Below are 11,009 nucleotides of genomic sequence, written 5' to 3' on the forward strand. Positions count from 1 at the left end.
AACTTACATTAAAATATACATGAAAATAATTTTCAAATATTTAGTAATGTAAAGTATCATTTGATAAAAATAATTTTAATAATTTTTAGTTTATAAACAAAAATATTAATTTGACATCAAGAATAATTTTAGTAATTTTAATTATATTTTAACTTTGCTAATGTCAAATAATATAAAATTTTTATTATATATAAATTTCAATCTAATATTATTAATGCTCATTGTCAAAGGTTCGATTCCAAAAACTCCACCACCTTATGTGAAAAGAAATTTTTTCACTAATATTTTTTAATTAATTATGATTGATTACTTAATAAAATTTATCTTTTTTAAAAAAAAAAGTTAAACTTGATTAAAATTAAAAGAATAAACTCTTGTCTACTCTACAAAATTAATATAAAAAATCTGATTACATGAAGAGAAAATATTAATATCACCCTACAAAAATTTGGTTACATCTTTACGATAGAATTATTAAAAAAATATTTACCTAAAATTATTAAAAAAATTCATTTATTTTCTTGAATAAACTCCACGTCATATTTATTTTTATTCTATGAAGATAACTCAAATTTAAACTTTTTCATTTAATTTCCAATTTTTAGTTTTTATCCATTTTCATTTTTAATTTTTATTATCTTCTACATTTCTATTTCTTTTCATAAATAAATGCAAATATTTAATATTTAAATCTTTTTCTAAATTTCCTGACATACTAACAACATTCTTAAAAAAAATTACCAAAAACCTCACCCTTTTCTTCTACACTTGCATCAAAATTAATTTTTTCAAAATTAACCTTAAAAACCTAAATCTAAACCTAAAGCCGTTGGTCTCCTCCCCCGCTCCAAACCACCACAAAATCAACTATGTTTTACCCCTCTCCTTCCTCTTCTCTTCCACCTAAAGCCCCGAAGCTCCGTCGCAAGTCACCACTTTCGCCGCCACGTACGGTGGTTTTGCACATCCCTCTACGTCCCTAAACCTTCAAACGAAAATCCTTGCCCTTATACTCAAGGTCAAGCTACCATTTCACTGATTTTTTTTGTTTGAGGTTTTGGTTTGTTTTTTTTGGGCTGTCGTTGAAACTGGTCGAGCTTGGATTGTGAGAGGGTGATCGTTGTTGTGTTTAGGATTTGTTAGGATGGTTTTTCTTGTTTACATTGATAATTTGAATCGGTGGTGGAAGACTGGAAGTGAGTGGGAAATGGGTAGCTTTTAGTGACTGCCTGGTGGTTTACAGATTGTGTTTTGGCGGGTGAAGCTAATGGCAATGAAATGAAGTTTTGCTATGATTTTGGAACTTGGTTTGATCTTTTTTTTTTCCCCGTGTTTTTGTGGTGTTAGAAATATAAGTTTCATGGTATGAATTTTTTTTTTTTTTTGTAAATTGCCTCATCTGCTACGTGTTTGAAGAGCTCAAATTATAGATTCAATTGGGTCTTCAATCCCACTTTCTTTTTTTTGGATTGAGAATTGTCTTTGGTGTCACCGGCTATTTTTCCCCCATCGAATTTTTCTTCTTTCTTTTATCTTTTTCTTTAAATCTACGATTTAAAATATAATATAATAATATAATACAAACATAATAAAAAACAATGAAAATGATATCAACTAAAAATTTAATAATAATTATATATAAATTAATAAAATAAAAAAAAATATTTTATTTTTTCATATCAATATAAATTATAATATATAATTTTTATATAAAATAAAATTTTAAATTTTAAATTTTAATATCCATACCATATATAAATCGGATGTACTCCGCTCCCTGCTCTCTTTCAAATCTAGCGTTCACAATTCTAATACTCGTAGCTAGCTCGTTGGTTGTTGGATATGAGATTGGATGGTTAATTTTGGTCATCTTGCAACGTTGATTTGATGCCTTGAGGGGCATTTCGGCCCAGATTTGGGAGCCAAATGCAGTCCCCTAGGCCCTCAAACTCCGCATTTCTCTTTTTCCCTTTAAAAAAAATTAAAAAATAAAAATTGAAATTGCAAAATTATTTTAAAAATCAGTCTAAAAATTTAAAACTTGAAATGAACCCACAAATCGAAAAATATCAAAAAATTTGAAAGTATTTTTCAAGTCTAAAAGAAAACAGGATTTTCCAACTAAAGCATGTTTTATACATGTCAGCCAATATCTCAGCTGATAAGTGATTACTAGAAAGTGGAAATGTATTCTATTTTATTTTTGTTTAAGTAACTAAGAAAAGTTATGATTAAAATGTTGGATTGAGGTCGTAGATTTAAATTTTATTATATGTGAATTTGATTTAATTTTATTATAAATTTGTTGGATAATTAATTTTTTTGATTATTTATTAATTATGAATGTAATATTTGATTATGATTATAATTTATACACGTAATTAAAAAAAATGAATAGATACTATCTTAACCTACTCTACTATATTTAATTTTACTTTAATGATATTAATTATATTAAAATTAAATTTGTTGTCAAACTATTTCATTTTTATCCAATTAACTAATACTTGGTCAAAAAATTCAATAAACTAATTATTTAATTGTGAAAATTTGAATGTACAAAATAAAAGGTTTTTTTTTTTTATATAATATTCCTAATTCGGATGAATTATAAGTGCTGCTCATCTTTTGAAACATGTTGATGTTGTTTTTGGCATGGTAATTGGGTATTTTGTTGGAACTTAACAACGTGACTAACTTGAGTGTTGTGTGTTATGAAGTTCTATCTCTATATCTCATTGATCATTTTTTCTTTTACATATCACTCGAATTTTTAAATCATTCACCCAATTAGCTTTCAACAAAATACCCAATCATTCAGAGTGTATCACCTATAATAATTATATTACATTTAATAAATCACATTTTAGAGTTATGTAAGTTTTATCAAAATATTATGTAGAGTCCATTCTTATAATTGGTTGATTCTCATGTAATTCTTGATTGTGTTTGAACATTTGTAATATTATAGTGAACAAAATTATATTTGAAATGCTTCCCCAATCACCACATAGAAAATGGATGCATATCATTTATAATTTTCTTTTTTATAATGCTATAATTAACTAATTACATAAATAATTGTATAAGGATTTGTTGGTGTCAAGCTTTGACCTGAAGATATTCTTGTAAATACAAAAAAAAAAAAATACGAATAGAGGCAAAGGCAAGAGGTGTTCCTTGTGTTTATACCTTGACACATAAGTTAATAAGGATTAGGTGAAAAAAAGAAGTGGGGAAGTAGGAAGAAAGGAAAGAGATGAATAAAATGAACCTGCTTCATGATGCCCGAGTCTTCGTATTTATAGGTAAACTGAAAAAGACAAAAAAGAGACAATTAGATAGAGCCGAGCTGAGGTGGCATTGACCATGTTAAGTCATGTTGACGTCAATGACCAAGATGCCTCCGGTTGTCTGCTAAAAGCTTAGAAAGATGAAAAAACCACTATACCCTTTTAACCATTATATGTCCCTAATACTTTGTCCCCCTCATCCAGCGATCTGAGTATTAAATAATCAAATTTATTACTGACGTCCTTAGTGTAAGGTTGGTTAATTGCATGGTTCGTCGAAAGTCGATGTTACAGAAGGAGGTCGATTTTGGATGATGACTGGCTTTGACTAATGGTCTGACCTAGTAGTTATCTGATCTTATACATGTGTTTAAGATTAAATGCATGATAAATTTAAAAGTTATCGATGTGATAATTGTTTGGGGTGATTCAAAGTTATTGTTAGAGCTTATTTGTCCATGGTGAGACATGTATTTTCATTTAAAAATTCAAACTTGAGCTTTTATTTTGGACCTTAGAAGTAAATCGGGCTTTACATTTATCCTTAATGGCTGTTTGGTTCAACCAGTCCTATCTAGGGTTCATCCAGTTAGGTCGATCTAATAGCATTAAATAAGGAGAGAGGTGATTTAAATGAGAAACAAGAAGATGAAAATGTGTCTACCTACTCATGCTTTAACATGTGGCATGAATCGTGTCATCCATCTGGTCTATAGTGTATCCATATATACAGGCTGGTAGAGCTTTAGCCTTTTACCTTTTGCTTTCTTTGCTCTTAATCCAAAATAAAATTTTTGATCGCAACAATTTTCTAGCCTTCCAAGTTTTTCTTTTTACACCCACTTCGGTATGTATTTCTAATCATGTTTTTTAATATAAGTTCTAAAAGGGCTGAGAGTTATAGGGTAGAGCCAAAAGAAGGTCAGCAAGAGTAAGATGATAACCTAATCCTCTTTATTATCGAGGTAACTACGAAATGATGGCCTATTGATTTAACTCGATGTCTAAGAAAGGGTAATGACATAATAAAGAGAATGCTCGGGTAAAAGCCGAACGGGTTTTGAGCACTGAAGAGTTGTGTGCTCAAATCGACTTTAAACTTCAAAATTCACTTACTTTTTTTATCTCTCAAGTTGATCCATCTTCTATGATCGACCTTTTTTCCTCTTCAATTGTTTCCTCTTTTGGGGTTCAATCTTCTTCACCCCCTGCTTGATCTTTTCCATTTTCTACCACTTTTACTTTTTCCCTCAATTAGTTTTTCTTGATATTTCATCTTTTCTTGAAGGATCTTCACCTCGTTTTTCTTTCTCCAAGATTAAGCTACTTTCATTCACTAATTTTTTTTAGGATCCACCTCCTTTCCAAGAGTTAGAGTCATTTGACGATAAAGGTTTCGAGGAAAAATGGAAAGAAGGGAGCACCTCGGTATGGGGAAATGATGATAAAAGAGAGAATCCCACAAAGTAAGACGAACTCATAGAGGTCTCTATATATACTCCATGTAACCTTGGTGTAATTCCCAAAGATGCGATGAGTGAGTTAAAGGGCAGGGCAAATCTCGAAGACTATCCCAACATGTGTTTGCTTAACATGTTCAAGCTCTAGGTTTTATTTTTCTTTTTCTTAAAGAAATGTACAATATAATAACATCAAACTCCTTAAACCAGTTCACTGATAGACTACAGCCATATTAGCTTTATGTATATTGAGATTCGTTCATGGTCGTTCTGAGGGTTTCACTTCATCCTTATTTATTTCAATTTTTAATTATTATAATTTAACAATTACTTAACTCACTCCTAATTTTGTTCAATATGTAGTTTATTTCATTATCCTTTGTCAACATTTAAATATTATTCTTTCATTCCTTTCATTCAAGGAATTTTTTTCTCTTAAAAAGCATCATAATGATAGTAGGTGATTTTATATCACAACTTGATTAAATAAAAAGATTCTCATTGATTACCCAAGTACAATAAAGAACTAGAAGCTACTCTTCTTATGTCTTGAGAAATAAAAGGCTAATAAAGATGGTGAGCCTGGGGTTGAGGCTTAAGAAATAAGTAGTATATCTGACTTTTTTATGAATATATAGGTAGCCTTCACCATCTTTGATTTGTCAGATCGAGATAAAATTTTAGAGTTTACATGTAGGGAGAGCTCGTTATTGATGTTCATTGATTGACCTCCCCAGAAGTAATAAACATGATAAAGTGTTGGGGTAGGCTAGAGGTAACCTCATTGGGTTTTACTTTAAGTTAATTTTTTATTTAATTGCTAGCTCGATTTTGCAGATATGGCTAAAGCTGAGGAAGATTCCATATTGCTTTATACCAATATGCCCTTAGGCCCAAGAGGGAAAAAATCCAACTCAAGGCCTCGTTGTGTGAGAGAGATAGAGTAATTAGCACAGTGATTCTTGGCGCTCTCCCAGGTTAAAAATCGAAGGCTAGGGTAAGTCAAGACCTGTCTTTCATGTCAACACCGATGCCACCCTTTCCAACCAAGAAACCACAAATGAAGTGTTATCTTTTTTTCTTAAGAACCCTAAGGCTAGGGTGCTGAGACCTAGCTAAAAAAATATATAATTGTGGGGTTAGAGTTTACTTCGATGGATGATCTTGTATCCAACCCTAGCATTGCTAAGAGGTTTTACAAAGTCATGGTTCCTACTCTTGGTGAGTATCCCCTGACCTCAGCTTGGTTTCTTCTTACTATTTTTTTAATTTTTTTTTTAAGTTTAAGTTCTTTTTGTGTAGTCCAAAAGAAGTTTTCATCTCAGCCTGTGAAGAATAATATGCAAGCTCTCTATCACATTTATCTTTTCATGTGGCATATGTTGAAGGCTAAAAGAGATATAGTTGCCCTTGTTAAGGAGCATAAAAAGAGCTTGAAAGCATTAGGCAATGTCAGATCAAGCCTCATTTGCGTCCCATAAGAAGGTGGCCGAGTTGAAAAAAAAATAGATAACTTGTCAATGAAGTTGGATGTCATTTTAGTGGACAAGACCTTAACCAAATTGATGAAGAAATAGATCAAGCTGAAACTAAATGATGCTCAGACTGAAATTGCAAGGCTAAGGTTCGAGCTGGAGGCTCGAGATAATAGGAAATGGGAGTTAGAGGTGAAGGCAATGGAGAAGTATAAAGCCTTTGATGAATGTTTCAGAGTAAAGGTTGAGTTCTCTAGGAAAAATATTCTTGGTGTCTTTCAGTTGGCTAAAAATAAGGTACAATTTAAATTTTCCTATCTCAATCTCAACCTTTTTGCTATTGATATCAACAATATCAGATCAAGGCTTATTTGGAATCAACCCAAGGAGGATAAGGAAATGGATGAAAAAGAAGAGGAAAAAATTGAAGATAAGGCATTGGAGGAAGAGCTGGAACTTGCCATGGGGATAAATGAGGAAGAAATAAAGGACATTAAAGTTGAAATCGTTCATTCTACTATTGCTACTACTACTAATGGATGATTTTGATGATTTTTGTTTTTACTTTGGTAAACTTTTTGTCTTTGAGGTTAGGTTTTTATGAAGACCTCCTATACTCCAATTGATATAGTTGGTTACACTAAAATAGAAAAAAAAGATTTTTTTGATTTCAACCCAATTTTACTATTGTTTTTTTCTTATTCACACAAGTTTGAGAATGGGTAACCGATCTAAGGGCAAATAATTTAGACTACTTGGATTAAATGAACATAGTTACAACCTCTGGATCAATTTTTTTTGAATCACTTTAGATCATTTATACATAAACTTATTGAAGATGATTTAACTTATATGTTCGCGCATAAAAATATTGTTCGAGTATGAACTCAGTTAGAACCGATATATTGATAATAGATCTTTATTTATAGTTTATATCTTTAAGACAAAATAATACAAGTGTGAGCTCAGTTAAAATCGAGCTATTACTAGTAAATATATAGGTTGTCTGTGTTTCACGTTCTTGGGACAACTTTGCCACTCAAATCTTGTAATCTGTAGGTTGCATTGTGAGCAACCTTTTTAATAACATATAGTCCCTTCCATGTTGGAACCAATTTGCCACCTCAGTCATCTACCCCTGAAGCTTTAACTTTTTTGAGTACCAGATTGCCTTTTCTGATGTGTTTATGCTAGACTCTTTTATTATAGTAATTAGCTACCTTCTACTGGTAGGTCATAATTCGGGTCAGGGCTATGTCTTTTTGTTCATTCACAAGGTCAAGGTCGGCCCTATGTGCCTCTTTATTTTTTTCTTTTGAAGTAAATTTAACTTTTAAACTCGATAGGTTTATCTTAATCGATACTATGGCTTTTGTTTCAAATGCCAAGTGAAAAAGGGTTTCACTAGTAGAGACCTTCGTGGTTGTCCTCAAAGCTCCAGAACTCCTGGTAGCTCATTTGCCCATTTTTTTTCGTTGTGTCGAGTCTATTTTTTAGAGCTTCTAGTATTATCTTATTTACAGCTTCAGCATGCCCATCAGACTGAGGGTGGGCAATAAATGTGAACCTGAGGTCAATATAAAGATTTGAGCACCATTCCCAAAATCTCAGATTATCGTATTGTTTGCCTTTATTTGTTATTATAGACTGAGATAGTTCGAATATGCAAACTATGTTTTTTCACACAATTTTTTCAACTTGCACTTTCATGGTAGTGGCTAGGATTTTAACTTTTAACCATTTTATGAATTAATTTACTGCCACTAAGACAAATTTCCTCTGACCTATGGTCGATGTGAATGATCCGAGAACATCCATCCCTTATTACATGAATAGCCATGGGCTAATATAAGAGTGAGCTTGGTTGAGGGGAGATGTTACCATGGGTAAACTTTTGACATTTATCAAATTTTTTCATCAGTTTAGTCATTTCTCTTCTGATGGTGGGCCAGTAATAGCTCTGTTTTAGCACTTTATAAGTTAAAGGCCAAGGTTTAAAGTGATTTCTATATATTCCTTCATGAATTTCTCTCAAGATGTACTCTACTTCTTTCTCATCAACACATCTTAAGTAAGGTAGACTAAAAATCTCTTGTAAAATTTACTTTCGATCATAATGTATCAGAGGGCCTTTCTTATTAGTGCTTTAGCTTAGACTTTTTCATTAGGTAGCCTTCTATAGTCAGGTAAGCTTTAATTGGTGTCATCCTAGTTTTTTTCTCTATGACCTGTCCCATAAGTTTGTCTTTGGAGCTATTATGCACTAGTTCCTCTACTAAGATTTAGTTTAGGCTTTCCATTACTACTCTTGAAGCCAACTTAGACAAAGAGTCTACTATTGAATTTTTTAACCTTGGTATTTTTTTCACTTTAGCTTTTTTGAAACCACTTGAGGTACTTTCAAATTCCACCTTTTCGAGCTCTGAACTCTCTATTTACCTGACTAACTACTAGTTGAGAGTCACTATAAGCGATTATGTGTTAAACATTCAGTTTGGTTATGAACCTTAGGTCAGTTATCATTGCCTTGTATTCTGCTTCATTATTAGATGCCTTGAACTGGAATTTTAAGGCATATAGGTACTATAGCCCTTTCGAGCTGATCAAAATAAAGTCGGGTCCTCTTTCTAGCTTGTAACAGATCTATTGACATAGAGCTTTTAGTCGCCCTTATTCAAACTTTTTTTTTCTTAGGTTATCCTTCCAATTGTACCAAGATGTGTTCTATTACGAAGTCTGTTAGCACATGTGATTTTAATGCTAATCTGGATAAAAAGTGTAGATCAATTTCATTAAACTTTATTGCCCATCTGATTAGCCTTTTTTGACGTCTTAAGCTTCTGTAAGACTTATCTCGATGGTTGATCGATCAAGATGTAGACCATGTAGGCTTGAAAGTATGACCTAAGTTTTCTAACCGAAATGACCATGGCATAAGCTAATTTTTCTATACTGCTATAGTTAACTTTAGGTCATGTCAAAACTTTGCTTGCAAAATAGATTGGTCATTGTTTCCTCTTTTCTTCTCAGACTAAGACAAAGTTGACAACCTGATTTGTGCTGGCCAAGTATAAGTACAAAGTTTCATCAATTTTTAGTTTAGATAAAACAAGCGAGGAAGACAAGAACTCTTTAAGTTCATCGAAAGTTTTTTGACATTAAAAAGTCTATATGAAGTCAGAGACATTCTTGAAAGTTTTGAAGAACAATAAATATCGTTCTATCGATCTAGACATGAATCGATTAAGTACGACTATTTTGCCTGTTAATCTCTACACTTCTTTTATTGAGGTCGATGCTTTCATTTCTAGGATTGCCTGAACTTTCTCGGGGTTTATCTCTATCCCCTTTTAGTTGATCATGTAGCTGAGAAACTTGCTTGACGTAACCCCAAAAGCATGTTTACTCCAGTTAAGTCTCATATTGTATTTTTCAAAGTGTTAAAGGTTTTTTTAAAGTCTTTTAAATGCTTGATCAGACTCTTTCTCTTAACTGTCATATCATCTACATATATCTCCATATTATGACTGATCTAGTTTTTGAATATCTTGTTCACCAATCTCTAGTAGGTCGTTCCTAAATTTTTCAACTCGAAAGGCATGATTTTATAGCAACAGAGACCTTTTTTGGTAATAAAGGCTATTTTATCCTCATATTCTTTTAATATTTTGATCTAATTGTAGTAGAAATAAGCATCCATAAAACTAAAAAGACCATGCTTGGCATTATAGTTTACCAGCTGATCTATGTTAGGGAAAGAAAAACTATCTTTTGGACAAGTTTTATTCAGGTCGGTAAAGTTCAAGGATATTTTTCATTTTTCGCTGTGCTTTTTAACCATGACCACATTAGTTATCCATTCAAGGTAATGGACTTCCTCGATAAAATTAGCTATTACTAATTTGTCAACTTCTTCTTCGATGGCCTGTTGTCTTTAATGACAAAAGTTTTTTGCTTTTATTGAATTGGTTTAACCTCAAGATTAGTATGTAGTCTATGGACCATTACCTCGATATCAATTTTGGTCATTTCGAATGGTGTCTAAGCAAATAGGTTAACATTATCTTTTATAAGTTAAATCAATTGGTCTTTATGTTGGAGCTTGACTTCAATCTGCATGTATTTTTTAAGGACGTTATTCCAGAATAAAATTGTTATGAGGTTCTTAACCGGCTTAGGTTGGTTTGCATTCAAGTCTGATTTTTGATCGATTATCTCTTTTTGTTCCATTAGGTTGGGATCATTTCTTACAAAAATCGGTTCTAACGTGATGATTAGTATACTGAACAACTTGTTGAATCATATTAATATATGTGAAATGTGTTCTTCATTTAATGTTATATTTTGGCTGGTGTGTTAGTTTGGTTCAAGTAACATCAAATTTTTACATTCACTTAAGAGCTCATCGTTTCTACTGTTGTATCAAAAAATTTAAAAAATAGAACAAAATTAAACTTGTGCAGAGCTTAAGAGCTCAGAGTAGCTTAAAAGCATGCTTCTTTTAGATTGGTCTTACGGTTTGTATTTTTGTTAGTGGTTCCCTACTCTTTACTAGTTCTCTATATCAATTTTTTTTTAAAACTTTCCACCTCGGTATTGGTTGAGTTGTCTGCCTATTTCTCAATTTTATCTTTCATCATTGTGACATAATATTATTGTACCATGGACTGGTCTCCTCAAACTTCTCCAACCTTTGCATGTGTTAAAATTTTCACTTTCAAATGGGTAGCTGGGCCTATGAACTACATAACAGATTGGCTAGGTTGGCCTAATATAGGTAG

This window comes from Durio zibethinus, chromosome 26 (assembly GCF_047325235.1).
Source record: "Durio zibethinus cultivar Kanyao isolate XHJ-2024 chromosome 26, ASM4732523v1, whole genome shotgun sequence".
NCBI classification, from domain to species: Eukaryota; Viridiplantae; Streptophyta; class Magnoliopsida; order Malvales; family Malvaceae; genus Durio; species Durio zibethinus.